The following is a 21,511-nucleotide window of genomic DNA, read 5'->3' as shown; positions in this document are numbered from 1 at the left end:
ATCAGCAACTACATTTGCCTTCCCAGGATGATAATCTATCACACAATCATAGTCCTTTAGGAACTCAATCCATCGCCTCTATCTAAGATTGAGCTCCTTCTGGGTTGGCAAATATTTTAGACTCTTGTGGTCTGTATAGATGTAGCATTTTTCACCATATAAATAATGCCTCCATATCTTCAGTGCGAAGATAATCGTTGCTAACTCCAGGTCATGAGTAGGGTAGTTCTGTTCATGTGGCCTTAACTGCCTAGAAGCATAGGCGACCACTTTCCCCTCTTGCATCGATACACACCCTAGCCCATTATGTGAGGCATCACTGTAGACCACAAAGTCCTTTCCGACACCTGTGTGCTGCTTGGTGCCTCTGTCAACATAGCCTTTAACCTCTCAAAACTAGCCTGACATTTGTCATTCCAGTTAAATCTGACATTCTTGTGTAACAACTTGGTCATTGGAGCAGCTATTAAGGAAAATCCCTTCACAAATCTTCTGTAATACCCAACTAGCCCCAAGAAACTTCTGACCTCAGTTGTATTTCTGGGAGGCTTCCATTCCATCACTGCTTCTATCTTTTTGGGATCCACTCTAATCCCCTCTGCTGATACTATGTGTCCAAGGAAAGAGATTTCACTCATCCAGAAGTCACACTTGGACAACTTAGCATACAGCTTCTTTTCTCATAGGGTTTGTAGAACAATCCTCAAATTTTCATCATGTTCTTCCCTGGTCTTGGAATACACTAAAATATCATCAATAAATACCACTATAAACCGATCTATGTATGGATGGAAGATACGGTTCATAAGGTCCATAAATGCTGCTGGTGCATTCGTTAACCCAAACGGCATCACTAGAAATTCATAGTGCCCATACCGGGTTCTGAATGCAATTTTTGACACATTTGCATCCTTTACCCTCAACTGATGATACCCTGATCTGAGGTCAATTTTTGAAAATACACCTGCTCCCTTCAACTGATCAAACAGATCGTCAATTCTGGGCAATGGATATTTATTCTTCACAGTTACTTTATTCAACTGCCGGTAATCGATACACAATCTCCAAGTTCCATCCTTTTTCTTCACAAACAGCACCAGAGCTCCCCATGGTGACACACTGGGGCGTATGAACCCCTTATCAAGCAACTCTTGCAACTGAGTTTTCAACTCCCTCAATTCAGTGGGTGCCATCCTATAAGGAGCAATGGAAATGAGTGCTGTACCCGGCATTACCTCAATAGCAAACTCGACTTCCCTTTCTGGTGGTAAACCAGGTAACTCTTCAGGAAATACATCTGGGAAGTCTCTTACTGTGGGTATATCATTAAGGTTTGGCTTAGCTTGCCTAGTATCAACCACGTGTGCTAGGTAAGCTTCACAGCCTTTTCTCATCATTCTTCTTGCAACTGTAGCTGAGATAACATTGGATAGGAAATATGTCCTTTCACCCACAACAGTGATCTCATTACCCTCAGAAGTTTTTAGAGAAATTCTCTTCAATTTACAATCAACTATTGCCTGATGACGTGATAACCAGTCCATTCCCAAAATCACATCAAACTCGTGGAAGGGCAATTCAATTAGGTTTGCCAAGAATTCAAACCCCTGAATCCTCAACGGGCAACCTTTATACACCTTATTCACTATCACACTGTGGCCTAGTGGATTTGTGACCAGAATGTCTTGATCACTCTCCTCTACTGGAACTCCCCTCTCTATGGGTAGTTTGATGCAAATGTAGGAATGAGTGGATCCTGGATCCACCAATGCATGTACAGAAGTGTTGTAGAGGGAAAACGTACCCCTGATGACATCCGGGGCATCTTGCTCCTCTTGAGCTCTGATGGCATAAGCCCTGGCTGGTATTCTAGTGTCTGGCCTCTCAGTTGACTCGGATGCAGGCCTCAGTGATGGACCAGCTGCCTCAGGTTTACCAGGCTTCCTACCTCTTTGTGGTGCAGGAGCAGGTCTATCAGTTTGTGTTGGAGCAACTGTAGTAATCCTCTTCAGACAATTCTTGATCTGGTGTTCTGTAGATCCACACCGCAAGCATGCATCGGTCACTCGCCAACATTCCCCCTTGTGCCACTTCTGACAGTACTGACAAGCAGAAGATGCAGGGGTAGTCCCCTAAACACCATCCCTGGAGAGCTGCCCATTGATGGTGTGGACTAGCCTCTCCTAGGAGTGAAGCGTGGTGCAGGCCCCGAGGTGACCGACCACTGTGGTGGTCCCGAACTCGAGCGGGAGGACCCTTACTCTTCTTCTTGGGAGGCGAGAATATGCCTTTGGGTGACACGGACCCCTCTTCTGCTGTCTTTCCCTTCTATTTTGTTCATTGATTCTAACCCTTTCCACTTTTGATGCAGCATCCACCAGTTTAGAAAAATCCGTGATCTCCAGTGCTGTGATCATGACTTTGATGTTGTCATTGAGCCCTTCCTCAAACCGTCTACACCTTTCTACCTCGGTAGGGACTATCTCCCTCCCATACCGGCTCAGTCTAACAAACTCACGCTCATACTCAGCCACTGACAACTGTCTCTGTCTTAAACTGATGAATTCCCTTCTTCGCTCTTATAAATACACTTTACTAATATATTTCTTCCTGAACTCTGTGAGGAAGAATTCCCAGGTGATCCGTTCAGGTTGCACCTCATTGGTTACTGTGTCCCACCACTGATATGCATCATCCTGAAGTAGGGACACAGCACCCACCAGGTTCTGCTCGGGGGTGCAGTTTAGCTATTTCAGTACTCTGATGGTTTTGTCCAACCAATTTTCTACAGCCATGGGATCATCCTCCCTCTTCCCAAAGAAGTCTACAGCCCCATGTTTTCGCAATTTCTCCAAATGGGAATTCTGTGGTGCTGGTGGAGGTTGTGGTTGTGGTTGTGGTGGTGGAATTGCCCCCATCATTTGCTGGTAGAACTTGGTCATTTGCTGGAATAGAGCAAACTGAGGTTGAGCAGGTGCCTCATTCTTTGGTGAAGCAATTCTCCCGCCTTTGGACTCACCCTTGGTGGTGCATGACTCTCCACCTCTTCATCAACTGCTCTTTGCGAAGCAGGATCCATAACCTATTCAAAATAAGAAAACAACAGATCTGCATCAGTGTCACCTCAACACTTACAAATGCAATGCAATGGAATGTACTCTATCTAGACCAAGAAACGCCTAAACCGATGCTCTGATACCACTAAATGTGACACCCCTTAACCATCTACAGTGTAGCCGAGGAAGTTATGCCACTCAGTGTGTCGAAACACCAATTCATGTTTCAATTTCAATTAATCCTTTTTAATTTATTTATTTATAATTTTTGATAAATCTAAATTTTTCTGCAAATTTTATAGAAAATCCTGCAGAGTCCTGGCTATAAATTGGAACAACAGTTCTTCTGAACCTGTTAAAAACACTTCCAATAATATCATCACATTATTCTCAATCAACCTCCAATATATTCTCAACAATTTCTCAATTCACTTCAGTATCTCAAAAATTCAATTCAATTCAAAACACAATTAACTCAATGAAAAAAATGCTCAATTTATTACTGAACATATTCCATAGATACTTACATCAAAAGCATGATTACATGAATTTATAATATACATTACAGAAGGTTACAAAATACAAAATATCAAAATATCAAAATATCAAAATGGCCTAATGTCCTACCAAATGCACTGCAATGTGAGGTGACTCTAAACTCTGAGTGCAGATATGAAGGCTCACCCTGTATGGGGCCTGCTGGACTCCCCAACTATGTCTCCAGTACCTGCGCATGGCAAAAGCGTCGCGCTAAGCAATTCTGCTTAGTGGTGACAATATAAAATAAAATAAAATAAAATAAAAACATGTGTACAGAATGTATGTTTACATTTTTGGGTGAACTAAGTCTCAAATGTTTATTGCAATATTATTCAATTGAAGTTTGGTAAGATTTATTAATCTTGCTGAGTAACCTATACTAGTTAATCGGATTTGGATAAGCGGGTAACCAGTGCTGGGTACTAAGTACCTCGGACCATCACACCATCGGTCACATTGTGTCTCCCGGTGTGCAACAGAAAGCTAATAAGCTGTGATAATTATCGGGGATTAAACTTGAGTATAACAACTCAATATCATAGCCAAAGGCTATTATGTCACAGAATGGCATGGGAAGCCATGAAATACAGAATGGCATGAAGCCATATGCGATCGCTAGAGAACCCTATTGGCATGCCAACCTATCCAAACCAATCACATTAGGCCTACTAGGGCATTTAACACTTTTTATTTATGTAATTCTTTGAAATTGAATTTTTATGATTACTATTCATTTCATTGGTCAACCAAAATGTTGACTTTTGCATTGGAAATAGGTAAATTAGTTTAAATATCATCAACATACCACATTTTGCATTTTAAACTTGTTGGTATTGGTTGCCAATACCATCTCTAAGCTTAATGTGAATTGGACAGAATTTTCAGTTTTCAAGCTTTGGCTTTACTGTTCTATTAGTTACTATTGCAGCGAGAATTTGGAAAAAATGATCAACATGAAAGTTGTTTCTTATTTTTTCTAGTTGAATTTCCTTTTTTGAATCACTCTATTTGAGTTTTGTAGCTCAAGTTATGGTCTAAAAACCACAACTGGCCGGATTGAAAATTTTCAGGGCTGACCATATCTATAGTGCAATGAACAGTGACTGCAACTCAATTGTTGGATAGGTTCTGGTCATAATTTTGGGTAGATTTCTTCATGAAAGTTGTTGGTATATATCTCAGCTTGTTGCTGGTAAAATTTCAGGTCAATTGGACCTTTCTACATTGAGTTATAGCCAAATGAACAATCACTGTTCATTTGGTCATTCTGCAGAAACAGCCTGCAGGTCACCCAGATTTGAGCAAGTTTTTGGTCCATTTGGTTTGGTTTTATGGGCATGGTTTCTTCACCAAAGTTGTGCCATTTTGTGTCTAGTTTCATGTCCAATTGGCCAAACACCAATTGAACCTCTACAATTTAAATTATGGCAGTCCAAACAGGCTGGACTCACATCCAAACCTGCAGGTCACATAAGGCAGCCACTCCAACCTCAAATCCCACAACCCAATTCACTTCATTTTTTATTCAAACCAAACCAAATGGTCACTAATTGACCATTAAAACCTACTCCCATCATCACAAGATCAAAGTCTCATTCTTCAGCTCAAACCCTAACTCAACATTTCAAAACCATGCATTATCATTGCATTTATCAATTCACTTATAAGATACACATTAAGGGCAGCCATACTAGCATGTTAACTCCCTAAAAATCATCACCATATTACCCTAGCCATGGTTGCCAAAATTTAGGGTAAACATACCAATGGTATTTCATCAAATTTCTTTGTCATTTACACATATTTATAGTTCTTAAACATGAAATTAAAGTGAAATTCAAGGTTTAGGTCACTAACCTCTTAGGGAGTGAATTTTCCACTTGCTCAAAGTCTTGGTTTCCTTTTCTTTTTGCTCCCACAAGAATCACCAAGATGATAGAATGAATTTTTGTGTTGGTAATTAGGGTTTTTAGTGGAAGAAAGCTAGGAAAATGGAGGTTTAGAAGTTTGTTAATGGTGGCTATGGTGAAATGGTTCACGGCAAGAGGAAGAAAAAAGAAAGAGAAGTCTGATTTTCTCCATTTTTCAGCCCATTTGACCTCTTTTAAGTTAGTTTATGCCATGTGTCAACATTGGGTTGGGTGAAGGCACACTAATGACATCATGTGATGTCATAAATTCCCATTTAATTCATTTTTTTTCTTTTCTTTTCTACTCATTTTCAATTCAATTTTTAGTAATATTTATTCACATTTTATGTCATAATAATTATTTACTTAACTGGACAAGTCGGCCAAAAATCACCTCTGAAGGCGAAATGACCAAAATGCCCTCCGTTTGGCTTAACGGGCCAAAATTGTCTGTACCAATTGAAAATTTTTTCTAAATATTTCCTTGGCATTCTAATGCCATAGGAACCTCAATGACCCTTCTCTGGAGTTCCAAAAATTATTTTATAATTTTTCCCCCGGGTCTAGGGCTCCTAGTTGTGAGAACCGCAACTTCTCACTAGGTTACCTATCGCTAGGGCACCGGCTCATTTAACTTGGTTGTATTTTATTTCTAAAATTTTTCCTAAATTTTTCTTATTAATATTTGAGTTAATTATAGTTCCTCACTTTAGTTTAAATATTTTTCCAGACATTCTAGCTGTCCGGACCGACACTGATCACCGGAACAGTAGAATGTACGAAATTGCTACAGGGAGGGTGTTACATGATTTTTCTTTAGCCTCTAGCTATTGAGATTCTATTTGTTTTGAATGGCATGATCTAATTGTGGGTTTTATGAAATGTGATTTGATACTTCAAAATGAAATTGTTGGAATTAAATCTCATAATGCATGATTTGTATTTAATTCTCATGTTCAGTTAAATTTTTGAATAAATGTGATTTAAGTTATGCATAAAGATTATTTTAGTATGTTGTGCATCACTGAGTCCTAGTACTCAGCGATAGCTTTTATTGTTATCACAGATATAGAGACTAGAGGAGCAACAGACTGAACTGCTGAGGATTGAGGATTTATCAGCTTGAAGTTATCGGGTATAATTTATACCCTACCTGTAAATATTTATTTTGATGTATGTAATGCACATAAATTTATGGACATGTAAATCGGTCTTGAGTAGTTTTTACAAACTTTATATAAAGTTGTAATAAAATTTAGTTTGAATTTTCATAATGTAGATTTTGGTATGGTGTATATATATAGATTGTTGTCTTTAATGAATGGAAATGTTTTATTTTAATTTGAATGAGATTGATAGATATTATTTTACTGATGATTGAATTTTGGAAATTGAGAAATGTTGACTGTTGAATTTTGAGATTTGAGAAATTGTTGAGATTGATTGTGAAATTGAAGTAGTGGTTGAGAAAATTTTTGGAAGTGCTTTTTTTCAGGTATTTGAAGAACTATTTTCTCAAAATACAGATGGAACTCTGGCAAAATTTTTATAAAATTTATGGAGAAATAAAATGGACCAAAAAAAAATATTAGCTAGTTTTAATGTTAATTAATTGTTCTAATTACCTATTAGAAAATGCTCACCACGTAACAAAAGTAAGAAAATTGTTTTAAAATCCCTTGTAGGGTACTTAATGAGTTATCGGTTGTCACACCCTACCCCTTTGTAAGGCATAACATGATCCCGTAGTATACCTAATGAATTACCAACTCTGTCTACTGATAACCTATTAAATACACTACAAGGGATTTTAAAAACTTTTCTTACTTCTTTTACAGTGGTGAGCACTATTTACAGGTGTTAAAAACCTTTTTGAACTGAAGCGATAGAACTAACACATTTGAATTATTTGGAATTTCTGTAAAAATTTTGGTAGAGTGCCATCTGTATTTTAGATAAAACAGTTCTTCAGAAAACCTGTAAAAAAGCACTTTAATATATTTCCAAATCTCAACTCCAACATATTTCTCAACACAACATATTTTTCAACTCAAATCCACAGTAATTTTTCAAAGACTGAGATAAAAGAAATATAATATAATTTTTACAAGTCAAAATAACTCATAACTTACTTTACAACTTCAATGTATAATTTTAATTTACAACTGCTCAAAACCAAAAACAATATGTACATACAGTGAACATATATTACAGTACAAAATGCAAAATGTGGTATACTCATTATACCCGATAATCTCTCGCTGGATGTACTAGCAGCCTAGTCTGTTGCCCTGTCCGTCTGTCTACCTGCGACAGCAATAAAAAGCTATCGCTGAGACAATGTCTCAGTGGTGCACAACATTAACCAAATACAACTTTAAATCACAGTTCATAAATCATATAAATAGGGGATACTTAAAACCATAGTTAATTTCAAGACAGTAATTGTCAACAAGAATTTAAACTCTATTTCTCAATATCACAATAATTTCAATAAGTCAGATCATGGTTAAATTCAAAAGACAGTGTATGTCAATAAGAGTTTAAATTCATTTCACAATCTCACAATACATATCAATAAATCACACACAGCTTAATTATGTTCCAAAGTTCAATTCGTCCCAAAAGCCGATGGCTAATGAGGTATTCAATTCGTCCCAAAAGTCGATGACTAATGAGGAATAACATATCTAGCTAGCAAAAATATGAGTACTCATCCAATTCGTCCTCAACAGGCACACACCTCAACACTTCAGCCAGAGAGGAAATTCAATTCGTCCCACTAGACAAGCTAGCGAGGAATAAAATCAATATACATGATAGCTGTGGTTTCAAACCATTTCCAATGCTTTTCAATCAATAAGTATCCATCAATATCATTCAAACAATTTCTCACAATTTCAAACCATTTACAATGCTTTTCAAGCTATAAATATCCATTCAAACACATTTCCACAATTTCAAACAATAATGTACAAATAGTCATAATTCATTTCAATTGAAAAATTCAAAAGAAATAGTTGTTGTGCACAAACCTCTGATAACGGCCTCCTGGTCTTGACTCAGTGTTTCCTTCCCTTTTCCAGAGTCTTCGCTAACTGAGAAACACAATTTGAAGTATTTCAGTACTAAATTAAACTGTCTCTAACGATAATGTTTAATAAATAATTCACTGAATGTTATTATTTGCTTAACCAATCAAATATATCGACCCTCGATGCGTTCTAGGTAAATTAGGTTTTAAGGTTACCAATATGTCACATTCGATAGTCTTTTAGGGTTGGTACATGTTACCAAATTCATTTCCGTGTATACTGCATTTTCTTGCAATTTGCTGGATTTCGGGATACTAGTTTAACCTAGCCGGATGACCTAGTTCCCTCTGTTTTCGAGTTTCAGTCAAAACTACAAACTTGTAGATCTATGTCTTATGGAAAGCGGGGAAAAATTTCAGGTCATTCTGAGTTATGTAGACCAAGTTATGGTCATTTTACTATTGCTGGTCAAATTGCATCAAATTTGGTCCCTTTAGGTCACTTTAGGTCATTTTAGGTTCGGCCAGTTTTTGGACCCGAAATTGTGCAAGCTGTTTGACTTGCTTATGGTCATTTCTAGGCTTTGGTGTCTTCATAAGACTTGTAGATATGGGTCTTAACTATTCGTGGTTAAAATTTCAGGTCAATTGGACCCTTTTTGAGTGAGTTATGGCCTAAACACTAACTGCTGCCCAAATGGTCAATTTTCAGGCCTCATTTGCACTTAATCCGGATTTGGTCATTTTTCAAGCTATCTTGCAAGCAGAATTTTGGCAAGATTCCTTCATGAAAGTTGGCACATTTTGTGCCTAGTTTCACCTCCAATTGGTTTCATACCAATTGGAGCCACACACTTAAAGTTATAGGCCTAAAACACAAACTGCCTTATTGCATTTCTTGCATACACATCAAGGATCACTTTTAACACTTACCAAACTCAACATTCAAACCAATTCTGGTTGTACCACAACCTAAACATAATTTACAACATATTATAGGTCATTTTGGCAGCTTACAATTACATTCAATGTGCACCAAGAAGTGCGGAATTTGTCCAACTCAATTTACAACAATTCAATCACCAATTCATGCTCATTTATATGTCCAACTTCACACCATCATTCATGCACTCAAACTGCCATAACAACCAACATATTTTAACATCATTATTCCATAAACCAAGCATGAATTCCAGCATTCCTTAAGAGTTAGCAAACTGCCACAATGGTACACTTACATTCCATTACTTTCCAAGCTTTAAATTTCATATTACATTTACATATACTAAGTATACATTACCCAAACAATTTCCTACCCAATATACATTTAATCAATCATTTAATTCACCATTTACAAGCACAAATAAACTGCCTACAAGGTGTTTCCATGGCTGCCAAAAGTACACATTCACATTCAACAACAAACCTCAAAAATTTCTTCATAAATCAAACACCCATAACACCCTTACAAACTTTAACAAAGCAACAATCAAAAACTCAAACTTACCTATGGATGAGACTTCTCAAATCTTCACCAAAACTTCTTGAAATTGCTATCAAACTCTTCCTTGTGATGTGGGGATAAACTTTAATGTAGCAACCTAGGTGTTTGGAGGTGGAATGGAGGGGGTGATGAAGCTTCACTCAAATTCGGCAATGGAGGTTTCTAAGGCTTTCATTTCGGCAATGGTGGTCTTGAGAGGTTGAAGATGATGTTTTAGTGGAGTAATCTGCCCACTTAATGTATTTTATAATCCTTAGTGGTCCACTCACATAAAATCAATTATATTATATGTTTAAATGTGTTAATTAGTCAATTTACCCTCCATTTTTACTATTTACATTAGGTACCCCTAAATTAACTTTTCATTATATTTTCCAAGTGTAATATTATTTATTTTTAATGGAAATTTAGGTCAAAAGACAATTCGAGATGTCAAATGACCACAATGCCCCTGTTCGGGTTGTATTCCCGATTTTTCGGTAACACCGGGTTTTGTCCATTTTTCGATTTCTCACTTTTCTTTGTACTAATTATTTAATTTTTCTTTGATATTTCTAATGATATTTATACTTCAATAGGGGTCTATTTAAGTCCTAAAAATATTTTCCAGGGTTCCCCGCAGTCCAGGGCTAGTCAACGGTCCACGCCGTGACTTCCTGGTGCGGTCACCCATCGCTAGGGTTCTCGGCTCGCTTAACTTGGTTGCATTTCTTTACTATTATTTTTCCTTTGTTTTTCTTGTATTTTCTTTTCTTGTATTTCATTATTTTATGTCTCCTCACTCATATCGAAGTGTAGTTCTAGGCATCCTAGCTGTTCGGACAACACTGGTCACAGGAACAGTAGAATGCATTACCGAACATAGGGGTGTTACAATTCTCCCCCCCTTAAATAAATTTCATCTCGAAATTTTACCTGGCATTAGTCTTTGAACAGTTGTGGGTGCTGTCTCCTCATATCCTCTTCACGTTCCTAAGTAGCTTCCTGGCCTGAATGATGGTTCCACAGTATTTTAACCAGGTGTATCTGTTTGTTCCTCAGCTGCTTCACCTCATAAGCCAGAATTTTTATGGGTTCTTCCTCATATGAGAGGTCTGAATTTACCTCAATCTCTTCAACTGATAGTACATGAGATGGGTCAGATCTGTACCTCCTTAACATGGACACATGGAAGACATTGTGTATCCTTGCTAACTCTAGAGGTAATGCCAACCGATATGCCAAAGGACCCACTCTTTCTAGAACCTCATATGGTCTGATGAAACGAGGAATCATTTTCCCCTTTCTGCCAAATCTCACAATCCTCTTCTAAGGAGAAACTTTGAGGAATACTTTATCACCCACTGCATACTCAATATCTCTTCTCTTCAGATCAACATAGGACTTCTGACGGTCTGATGTAGCTTTGAGACTATCTCTGATCAATCTGATCTTTTCCTCTATCTGCTGAACAATTTCTAGTCCAATCATCTTCCTTTCACCTACTTCATCCCAACATAAGGGAGTTCTGCACTTTCTGCCATACAAAGCTTTATATGGAGGCATTCCAATGCTTGATTGATAGCTGTTGTTATAAGCAAACTCAATCAAAGGCAAGTGTGTATCCCAACTACCTTCAAATTCAATCACACAAGCCCGTAGCATATCCTCCAATATCTGAATAACCCTCTCAGACTGGCCATGCATGCGTGGGTGGAATCTTTGTCTTTGAAGTTCAATCTAGTTCCTAGGGCTCTCTATAGACTATCCCAGAATCTAGAAGTGAACCTAGGATCTCTGTCAGACACAATTGATATTGGCACTCCATGCAGTTTTACAATCTCATATATGTACAATTTGGCCAATCTTTCCAGGCTATAGTCCATACGCCTTTGGCAAAAGTGAGCGAACTTGGTCACTGTCAACTATAACCCATCTTGCATCATGACTATTACGTGTTCTTGGAAGTCTGTAACAAAATCCATAGTTATCTGTTCCCATTTCCACTGCATGCGACAAAGGATGTAACAAACCAGCTGGAACTTGATGTTCTGCCTTTACTTGCTGACAAGTTAGGCATTTGGAAATAAACTCAGCTATATCTCTCTTCATACCCATCCACCAGTAATGCTCTTTCAGCCCTCTGTACATTTTAGTTCCACCAGGGTGCATAGCAAAAGGAGACTCATGTGCTTCCTTCATAATGACTTGTCTCAATTCCACATCACTAGGAACGCACATTCTACCCTGATGTAGTAATAAACCATCATCTCTCACAGAGAATTCAGGTTTCTTGCCCTGCTGGACTTCTTTCAGTAGCTTCTGATATTTTTCATCACTCTGGCGACCATTACGATCGATCAATCAACACTAATTTGTACATGCCATGCAACTCTGTATATCCTCATCATCAATCTCTAAAGCGGCATGTTTGTGCTTTCAATTCATATACCATGGACAAAGGAGAAACTCTGAGACTTGCCATAGTCTTGCGACTTAAGGCGTCAGCCACCACATTTGCTTTCCCTGGCTGATAGTCTATTAAGCAATCATAGTCTTTAATGAGTTCTAACCATCTCCTCTGCCTCAAATTCAATTCCTTCTGGGTGCCTAAGTACTTCAAGCTCTTGTGATCTGTGTAAATGTAGCATTTCTCCTCATACAAATAGTGTCTCCAGATCTTCAGAGCAAAAACAATAGCTGCTAGCTCCAGATCATGTGTTGGGTAGTTCCTCTCATGCGGTTTCAGCTGGCGTGATGCATAAGCAATGACATTCCGATCTTGTATCAGTACACAGCCTAACCCATTGTGAGAAGCATCACTATAAACTATGTATTCTTTAACCGGAGTAGGTAAAGTGAGGACTGGAGCTTCAGTTAAACACCTCTTCAACTCATCAAAACTCTGCTGACATTTATCTGTCCACTAAAATTTTACATCTTTCCGAAGCAGCTTGGTCAGTGGAGAAGATAACATAGAAAACCCCTTCACAAACTGGCGGTAATATCTAGCTAAACCCAGAAAACTGCGAATTTCTATGATATTCCTAGGCGGTTTCCAATTAAGGATAGCTTCTACCTTGCTGGAATCTACCTTAATCCCTTCAGCTGACACAACATGTCCCAAAAAGGAGATTTCTTTCAGCCAAAATTCACACTTCGACAATTTGGCGTATAGCTGTTTCTCCCTTAGAGTCTGCAGTACAATCCGCAGATGTCTGCCATGCTCCTCTGCATTCCTCGAGTATATCAAAATGTCATCAATAAACACCACCACAAATTGATCGAGATATGGTCTGAAGATAGTGTTCATCAGATCCATGAAAGCAGCTGGAGCATTTGTCAACCCGAATGGCATTACTAGAAACTCATAGTGGCCATACCGAGTTCTGAAAGCAGTTTTTGGAATACTTTGCTCTTGCACCTTCAACTGATAATAACCAGATCGCAAATCAATTTTGGAGAATATAGCTGCACCCTTCAATTGATCAAACAGATCATCAATGCGAGGCAATGGATATCTGTTCTTTATAGTCACCTTATTCAACTACCGGTAATCTATACATAAGCGGAGAGTACCATCCTTCTTCTTAACAAACAACACTGGTGCTCCCCAAGGTGACACAATAGGGCGGATGAAGCGCTTTTCAAGTAGTTCTTGCAATTGTATCTTCAACTCCTTCAACTCTGTTGGTGCCATTCTGTATGGCGTTATGGAGATTGGATGCACACCAGGCATAACATTAATTTCAAACTGCACTTCTCTTTCCGGAGGTAATCCTGGCAATTCATCAGGAAACACATCTGGAAAGTCATGTACTGTAGGGATGTCCTTCAATACTGGACTCCCCACTTTGGTGTCTACCACATGTGCCAAGTAGGCTTCACACCCCTTTCTGATCATTTTTCTGGCTAGTGCAGCCGAAATGATGTTTGATGGCAATAATTGCCTCTCCCCATGTATTACCACATCACTGTACTGAGGGAGACCAAAAGTGACTGTCTTTAGCCTACAGTCAATCATGGCATGATGCCTAGCTAACCAATCCATGCCCAAGATGATATCATAATCTCTAAAGGGCATTTCAATGAAATCAGACAGAAAAGTGTGTCCTTGGATCACCAAAGGACAATCCCTATATATTTTATTAACCCTGACCTCCTGTCCTAGCGGACTTGTTACTAGCACCTCAAAGTCCATTTGTGTACATGGAACAGCAATGCAATCAATGATGCTAGCACTCACATAAGAATGGGTAGAACCCGGATCAAATAACACAAACACATCTTGATTAAAAGTTGAGAAGGTACCAGCCACAACATCAGATGTATCAGCCTCTTCCCTCTGTCTCATTGCATAGACTCTGACTGGAGCACTGTCTTGCTCTGAATGTTTCACTGTGCCTTGGCTGCCTGCTGAGCTACCTCTACCCCTGCCTCTACCTCTGCTGGGTGGTTGTGAACTTTTGGTGACAGGGCTCTGAACTGACCCTTCTGCAGTAGTAGGAGGTGGTCCAACTCTGCGACTACTGGTGCAGTCCTTGGCAAAGTGTCCTGTGCCTCCACAGTTATAACAGGCTCCAATAGCCTTATAGCATATCCCACCATGATTTCTTCCATAAGTTTTACATTGGCGGGGAGGGTAGGAACCTCTAGTACTCTGCTGATCAGATAGAGGAGGCTTCTGTCCTGAATATCTTCCCCTACCAGACTTCTTGCCACCTCTGCCATGTCCCCCATGATTCTTCCTCTTTCCAGTAGGACCACTGGAACTCTATTCTACTAATTTTCCCTCTTTCTCTGTCTTCTCTGATTTCTTTTTCTCAGGAGCTGCTTCAGACTCGATTCTTTCCAACTCTAGGGCTTGAGAAACAAGTTCAGAGAAGTTAGTGTGTTTGAACCCGACTACTTGTAATCTAATACTGGGCTTTAAGCCAGTTTCAAACCTTTTGCATCTCTCCCTGCTGGTAGCAAGTAAACTTACTACATAATGGCTCAGGCAGGAAAATTCTCTTTCATACTCAGCCATTGATCTACTCCCCTGTTTCAGACTTAGGAACTCTTGCAGCTTCTGGTCTACATAAGCATCAGGGACATACTTTTGTTTGAATTCCCTGAGAAAGTCATTCCATGTTAACACTGCAGGTTCTACCAGACTGTGGGGAATGGTTTTCCACCAGTCGTAAGCATCCCCCTGTAGCAAAGATACAAAGTATTCAAATCTGAGCTCCTCCGTGCAATGCAGTTTCTTGAATACCCTATCCATCCTCTCTAACTACTGTTCAACCCCTAGAGGATCTACTGTCCCTTTGAACTCTGTAGCCCCATATTTCATCAATTTGTCATACTGCCTAGTAGGAGACTATGGTTGTACCACTGGTGTCTGTATTGGGACCTGAGTAGGCACATTACAAGCCATTTTTTGCAACATTGCAGCCATCTGCTGAGCGAACTGAGCAGGGAACTGTGGTACTGTAGGGGGCTGGTGCTGCTGAACCACTGACATTATATAGGCCTGGGGCATCCCGTTGCACCTCAGCCTCAATAGATTGATCGACTGAACAATCACCCTCTTCCATGGTCAATTCGAGGATCTTAGACCTCCTGAACAATTAACACAAGGAGATTTCCTCCCGTTAGTGCATATTTATAATGTATGTACTGTATGTATCAAACAATGATATTGAGCAGTTGTACTATGAAGAAAGAATATTCAAATAACATGTGAAAACAGAATTTAAAAACTAGCTCTGATACCACTAAAACATGTCACACCCTACACCTTTGTAAGGCATAACATGATCCTGTAGTATACCTAATGAATTACTAACTCCGTCTACTGATAACCCATTAAATACACTATAAGGGATTTTAAAAACTTTTCTTACTTCTTTTACAGTGGTGAGCACTATTTACAGGTGTTAAAAACCTTTTTGAACTGAAGCGATAGAACTAACACATTTGAATTATTTGGAATTTCTGTAAAAATTTTGGCAGAGTGCCATTTGTATTTTGGATAAAACAGTTCTTTAGAAAACCTGTAAAAAAGCACTTTAATATATTTTCAAATCTCAACTCCAACATATTTCTCAACACAACATATTTCTCAACTCAAATCCACAGTAATTTTTCAAAGACTGAGATAAAAGAAATATAATACAATTTTTACAAGTCAAAATAACTCATAACTTACTTTACAACTTCAATGTACAATTTTAATTTACAACTGCTCAAAACCAAAAACAATATGTACATACAAAGGAACATACATTCTGATACAAAATGCAAAATGCATATACTCATTATACGATAATCATATTGGATGTACTAGCGCCCTAGTCTGCCACTGTCTGTCTGTCTACTCATGATACTGAATAAAGCTATCGCTGAGACAATTTCTCAGTGGTGCACAACATTAACCAAATACAACTTTAAATCACAATTCATAAATCATATAAATAGGGGATACTTAAAACCATAGTTAATTTCAAGACAGTAATTGTCAACAAGAATTTAAACTCTATTTCTCAATATCACAATAATTTCAATAAGTCAGATCATGGTTAAATTCAAAAGACAGTATATTAAATTCATTTCACAATCTCACAATACATATCAATAAATCACACACAGCTTAATCATGTTTCAAAGTTCAATTCGTCCCAAAAGCCGATGGCTAATGAGGTATTCAATTCGTCCCAAAAGTCGATGACTAATGAGGAATAACATATCTAGCTAGCAAAAATATGAGTACTCATCCAATTCATCCTCAACAGGCACACACCTCAACACTTCAGCCAGAGAGGGAATTCAATTCGTCCCACTAGACAAGCTAGCGAGGAATAAAATCAATATACATCATAGCTGTGGTTTCAAACCATTTCCAATTCTTTTCAATCAATAAGTATCCATCAATATCATTCAAACAATTTCTCACAATTTCAAACCATTTACAATGCTTTTCAAGCTATAAATATCCATTCAAACACATTTCCACAATTTCAAACAATAATGTACAAATAGTCATAATTCATTTCAATTGAAAAATTCAAAAGAAATAGTTGTTGTGCACAAACCTCTGATAACTGTCTCCTGGTCTTGACTCAGTGTTTCCTTCCCTTTTCCTGAGTCCTCGCTAACTGAGAAACACAATTTGAAGTGTTTCAGTACTAAATTAAACTGTCTCTAACGATAATGTTTGATAAATAATTCACTAAATGTTATTATTTGCTTAACCAACCTAATATATCGACCCTTGATGCGTTCTAGTTAAATTAGGTTTTAAGGTTACCAATATGTCACATTCGATAGTCTTTTAGGGTTGGTACATGTTACCAAATTCATTTCCGTGTATAGTGCATTTTTTTTGCAATTTGCTGGATTCCGGGATACTAGTTTGACCTAGCCGGACGACCTAGTTCCCTCAGTTTTCGGGTTTCGGTCGAAACTACAAAACTGTAGATCTATGTCTTATGGAACGCGGGGCAAAATTTCAGATTATTCTGAGTTATGTAGACCAAGTTATGGTCATTTTATTATTGCTGGTCAAATTGCATCAAATTTGGTCCCTTTAGGTCACTTTAGGTCATTTTAGGTTCGGCCAGTTTTTGGACCCGAACTTGTGCAAGCTGTTTGACTTTCTTATGGTCATTTCTGGGCTTTGGTGTCTTCATAAGACTTTTAGATATGGGTCTTAACTATTCGTGGTTAAAATTTCAGGTCAATTGGACTTGTTTTGAGTGAGTTATGGCCTAAACACTAACTGCTGCCCAAATGGTCAATTTTCAGGCCTCATTTGCACTTAATCCGGATTTGGTCATTTTTCAAGCTATCTTGCAAGCAGAATTTTGGCAAGATTCCTTCATGAAAGTTGGCACATTTTGTGCCTAGTTTCACCTCCAATTGGTTTCATACCAATTGGAGCCACACACTTAAAGTTATAGGCCTAAAACACAAACTGTCTTATTGTATTTCTTGCATACACATCAAGGATCACTTTTAACACTTACCAAACTCAATATTCAAACCAATTCTGGTTGTACCACAACCTAAACATAATTTACAACATATTATAGGTCATTTTGGTAGCTTACAATTACATTCAATGTGCACCAACAAGTGCAGAATTTGTCCAACTCAATTTTCAACAATTCAATCACCAATTCATGCTCATTTATATTTCCAACTTCACACCATCATTCATGTACTCAAACTACCATAACAACCAACATATTTTAACATCATTATTCCATAAACCAAGCATGAATTCCAGCATTCCTCAAGAGTTAGCAAACTGCCACAATGGTACACATACAATCCATTACTTTCCAAGCTTTAAATTTCATTTTACATTTACATATACTAAGTATACATTACCCAAACAATTTCCTACCCAATATACATTTAATCAATCATTTAATTCACCATTTACAAGCACAAATAAACTGCCTTCAAGGTGTTTCCATGGCTGCCAAAAGTACACATTCACATTCAACATCAAACCTCAAAAATTTCTTCATAAATCAAACACCCATAACACCCTTACAAACTTTAACAAAGCAACAATCAAAAACTCAAACTTACCTATGGATGAGACTTCTCAAATCTTCACCAAAACTTCTTGAAATTGCTATCAAACTCTTCCTTGTGATGTGGGGATAAACTTTAATGTAGCAACCTAGGTGTTTGGAGGTGGAATGGAGGGGGTGATGAAGCTTCACTCAAATTCGGCAATGGAGGTTTCTAAGGCTTTCATTTCGGCAATGGTGGTCTTAAGAGGTTGAAGATGATGTTTTAGTGGAGTAATCTGCCCACTTAATGTATTTTATAATCCTTAGTGGTCCACTCACATAAAATCAATTATATTATATGTTTAAATGTGTTAATTAGTCAATTTACCCTCCATTTTTACTATTTACATTAGGTACCCCTAAATTAATTTTTCATTATATTTTCCAAGTATAATATTATTTATTTTTAATGGACATTTAGGTCAAAAGACAACTTGGGATGTCAAATGACCACAATGCCCCTGTTCGGGTTGTATTTCCGATTTTTCGGTAACACCGGGTTTTGTCCGTTTTTGATTTCTCACTTTTCTTTGTACTAATTATTTAATTTTTCTTTGATATTTCTAATGATATTTATACTTCAATAGGGGTCTATTTAAGTCCTAAAAATATTTTTCAGGGTTCCCCGCAGTCCAGGGCTAGTCAACGGTCCACGCCGTGACTTCCCGGTGTGGTCACCCATTGCTAGGGTTCTCGGCTCGCTTAACTTGGTTGTATTTCTTTACTATTATTTCTCCTTTGTTTTTCTTGTATTTTCTTTTCTTGTATTTCATTATTTTATGTCTCCTCACTCATATCGAAGTGTAGTTCTAGGCATCCTAGCTGTCCGGACAACACTGGTCACAGGAATAGTAGAATGCACTACCAAACATAGGGGTGTTACATCGGTTGGTGAAGTGCGATAGTTCATTAGGTATTCTACGGGATCTTGTTATGCCTTACAGAGGGGTAAGGTGTGACATTGGGTCCATACTAGGCATAACATCAATCTCAAACTGCACCTCTTTCTGGAGGTTGTCCTGGCAACTCATCAGGGAACACATCCAGAAAGTCACATGCAGTAAGGATGTCTCTCAATACTGAACTCCCCATTTGGGTGTCTATCACATGTGCCAAGTATGCTTCACACCCCTTTCTGATCATCCTTCTGGCTAGTGCAGCCAAATTGATGTTTGATGGCAGTAACTGCCACTTCCCATGTATTACCACATCACCGTACAGAGGGAGACCAAAAGTGACTGTCTTCAGTCTACAGTCAATCATGGCGTGATGCCTGGCTAACCAATCCATGCCTAAGATGATATCATAACCTTTGAACGGCATTTCAATCAAATCTGATAGAAAAACATGTCCTTGGATCACCAAAGGACAATCTCTATACATTCTGTTGACTCTGACCTCTTGTCCTAACGGACTTGTTACTAGCACTTCAAAACTCATCTTGACACAGGGAAGAGCAAGAGAACTGACTATGCTAGCACTAACATACGAATGGGTTGAACCTGAATCAAACAACACAAAGACATCCTGATCAGAGATAGAGAAAGTACCAGCTACAATATTGGATGTCTCAGCCTCTTCCCGTTATCTCATAGTGTAAACTCTGGCTGGAGCACTCCCTTGTGCTGATTGGTTAATGGTACCCTGACTACCAGAAGCATTGCCTCTACCTCTGCCTCTTCCTCTGCTAACCAGTTGTGAACCTCTAGTAGCAGAACTCTGAATAGATCCTTCTGCAGTAATAGGAGCTGGTCCAAATCTACGAGCACTGGTGCAATCCTTAGTGAGATGGCCCATGCCTCCATAGTTAAAGCAAGCTCCTATAGCCCAATAGCATTCTCCTCCATGAGTCTTGCCATATGTCTCACAGGGGCAGGGAGGATATGAACCCCTGGTCGACTGCTAACCAGATCTAGGCGGTCTCTGTCCGGAGAATCTGCCCCTTCCGAACCTTTCACCTTTGCCTAATCCTCTAAATTTCTTTTTTTTTTCCAATATTACCACTGGAACTTTGCTCAACTGATTTTTCACCTTTATCTTTCTCTAATTTCTCAATCTTCTCTGATTTCTCTTTCACTGGTGTCGCTTCTAATTCAATTCTTTCTACTTCCAGTGCTTGAGACATTAGTTCAGAGAAGTTACTGTATTTAAATCCAACCACTTGTACTCTTAGACTAGGCTTCAAGTCGGTTTCAAACCTTTTGCACCTTTCTCTGCTGGCAGACAGGAGACTCTCAGCATAGTGGCTTAAGTGAGAGAACTCCCTCTCATACTCTGCCACTAATCTGTTGCCTTGTTTCAGACTTAAAAATTCTTGCAATTTCTTATCCACATATGCATCTGGGACATATTTCAGTCTGAACTCTCTGGTGAAGTCATCCCAGGTCAATATTGGTGGTTCTGCCAAGCTATGGGGGATGGTCTTCCACCAATCATACGCATCCCCTTGACGTAACGATATTGAATACTCAAATTTCAGTTCATCCGAGCAGTGCAGTTTCTTGAATACTCTGTCCATTCTCTCCAGCCACTACTCTGCCTCTAGAGGGTCTACTGTACCCTTGAATTCTGTCGCCCATACTTCCAGCCATCTATTGGAACATTGCAGCCATTTGCTGGGCGAACTGTGTTGAAAACTGTGGCATTTGTGGTGCTGGTGCCACTGACCCACTAACATTTTGGAGAGCTAGGGCTTCCCCTTGGGCCTCAGCATCTACTGACTGCTCAACAGAGCGATCCCCTTCTTCCATTTTAGTTTGGAGTTAGGATATCTCCTGAATAAATAACACAAGGAGATTTCCCTCTATTAGTTCATATTTATGATGTAATGCACTGTATGTAACAAATAAGGACATTGAGCAGTTGTACTTATTAAAAAAAAAGATACAAATTCACAATTCAAAACATACTTCAAAAAA

Source organism: Hevea brasiliensis, chromosome 5 (genome assembly GCF_030052815.1).
Source record: "Hevea brasiliensis isolate MT/VB/25A 57/8 chromosome 5, ASM3005281v1, whole genome shotgun sequence".
NCBI classification, from domain to species: domain Eukaryota; kingdom Viridiplantae; phylum Streptophyta; class Magnoliopsida; order Malpighiales; family Euphorbiaceae; genus Hevea; species Hevea brasiliensis.
This window is presented reverse-complemented; position numbering follows the sequence as displayed.